The following is a 2653-nucleotide window of genomic DNA, read 5'->3' as shown; positions in this document are numbered from 1 at the left end:
AAACAGAGTGATAGATCCAATCTCGGAGGGGCTCTTGCCCCTCCAATGCCATGGGAGCCAAGGACCAGAGGGGAAACCCTTCTCCCATCTAGGGAGGAGGTCAAGGAAGAAGAAGAAGAAGAAGGGGCCCTCTCTCCCCCTTGCTTCCGGTGGCGCCGGAGCGCTGCCGGGGGCCATCATCATCACCGTGATCTTCACCGACACCGCCGTCATCTTTACCAACGTCTCCATCACCTTCCCCCTTCTATATCCAGTGGTCCACTCTCCCGCATCCCACTGTACCCTCTACTTGAACATGGTGCTTTATGCTTCATATTATTTTCCAATGATGTGTTGCCATCCTATGATGTCTGAGTAGATTTTCGTTGTCCTATCGGTGATTGATGAATTGTTATGATTGGTTTGAGTTGCATGTTTTATTATTGGTGCTATCCTATGGTGCCCTCCGTGTCGTGCAAGCGTGAGGGATTCCCGCTGTAGGGTGTTGCAATGCGTTCATGATTCGCTTACAGTGGGTTGCGTGAGTGACTGAAACACAAACCTGAGTAAGTAGATTGTTGCGTATGGGATAAAGGGGACTTGATACTTTAATGCTATGGTTGGGTTTTACGTTAATGAATCTTTAGTATTTGCGGATGCTTGCTAGAGTTCCAATCATAAGTGCATATGATCCAAGTAGAGAAAGTATGTTAGCTTATGCCTCTCCCTCAAATAGAATTGCAATAGTGATTACCGGTCTAGTGACATAGTCAATTGCTTAGGGACAATTTCACAACTCCTACCACCACTTTTCCACACTCGCTATATTTACTTTATTGCATCTTTATCTAAACAACCCCTAGCTTTTATTTACGTGTTCTTTTTTTATCTTGCAAACCTATCCTATCACACCTATAAAGTACTACTAGTTTCATACTTGTTCTAGGTAAAGCGAACGTCAAGCATGCGTAGAGTTCTATCGGTGGTCAATAGAACTTGAGAGAATATTTATTCTACCTTTAGCTCCTTGTTGGGTTCGACACTCTTACTTATCGAAAACTGTTGCGATCCCCTACACTTGTGGGTTATCAAGTTCCTCTTTGGCCTGGGTCCCTTTGTGACGATACCTCGGTGTCGTCCATGTGTTTTGGGGAGGAAGCCATCGGGGGAGTTCCGCTGTCCATAGCGTCCGAGCCTAGTAAATCCTCCGATGAGGATTGCTCGGTGCGAGACATGGCCGGACTACAAAAAGGCGTGACTCAACGTGTCAACGCTACCCAAGTAGTAAATCTGGATATGCAATCGTGTCTGGATTTTATATACTCATGATTTGACAAGGGGCCGGACCCTAGGATCCCACTCTGAGCTGCTGTCGGTGGCGGTGGTGGGTCCGTCTGGAAAGGGGGTTTTCCCCTTCTTAAGTGACTCGGCCTCCAAGCGTGTGGAGGCCGTCGTTTTGTTTCTCCCCCTCGCTGGGGGAGATCGGATTTCCTCCTCTTCCTCGTCCTCTTTGGAGGAGGACTGGGCCTCGGAGTCCTCGGACACTATGTCCAAAGTACCCTAGCGACGAAGGCCGCCCCTGATCTCTTTGGCCTCTTTCTTGGCTTTCTTCTTCAGCGCCTCGTAGGGCGCCGGGACCAGCATCTTCGTCAGAAGCGGGCCGGCTTGTTCTTCTGGTAGCGGAGGCGGGCAATAGATCTGCTCCGCCTTCTTCGTCCAGCCCTAGGAGAATTGTTGGAAAATATATTAGGCGTTTCCGTTGGAGTATGCGGATAAAAGCATACGATTCGCCAAAGACTTACCGAACTCGTGGGTCGGGACAATTTGTACCCGCGGTCCTCGGCCGAGTCCGGCCATGATTTGCCGGACTTAAAGAGCACCTTCCAGATGTCTTCGTGCGATTAGCCGAAGAGCCCTAGTAGGGTCTGGTGCTTGGCCGGATCGAATTCCCATAAGCTGCAAGCCCTGCGTTGACAGGGGAGAGTCCAGCGAACTAACATCACCTAGACTACGTCGACAAGTTTGATGTTCTTGTCTTCCATGCTCTTGATACGCGCCTGAAGCACCGCCAGCTCATCTGGTGAAGACCAATTTGGGGTCTTTTTCGGCCAGGACATAAGCCGCAATGGAGCTCCGGATCAAAATTCGGGAGCCGCGACCCATTTTGTGTCACGTGGCTCAGTGACATAGAACCACTATTGTTGCCATCCTTTGATGGAATCATTGAAGGTACCTGATAGCCATGTGATGTTGGGCATCTTCGTCACCATGGCTCCTCCGCACTCGGCGTGCTCCGTTCACCACCTTGGGCTTTACATTGAAAATCTTCAGCCATAATCCAAAGTGTGGAGATGTGCGGAGGAAGGCCTCACACAGGACGATGAATGATGAGATGTTGAGGAAGGAATTGGAGGATAGATCATGGAAATCGATCCCATAGTAATACATAAGGCCGCGAACGAATGGGTGGAGGGGAAACCCTAGCCCGCGGACAAAGTGAGGGAGGAATACAACCCTCTCGTAGGGTTCCAGAGTAGGGACGATCTGTCCCGCTGTCAGAAGATGGTGGCCAATCTTCCTCGGCCAGATATCCGGCCTCCTGAAGTTTCTTAATATCCTTCTCCTGGACGGTAGAGGCCATCCACTTGCCTCCAGCTCCAGATCCGGACATTTT

This window comes from Triticum aestivum, chromosome 6B, assembly GCF_018294505.1.
Source record: "Triticum aestivum cultivar Chinese Spring chromosome 6B, IWGSC CS RefSeq v2.1, whole genome shotgun sequence".
NCBI lineage: Eukaryota > Viridiplantae > Streptophyta > Magnoliopsida > Poales > Poaceae > Triticum > Triticum aestivum.
The sequence above is the reverse complement of the archived record's forward strand: the minus strand, read 5'-3'. Positions refer to the sequence as shown.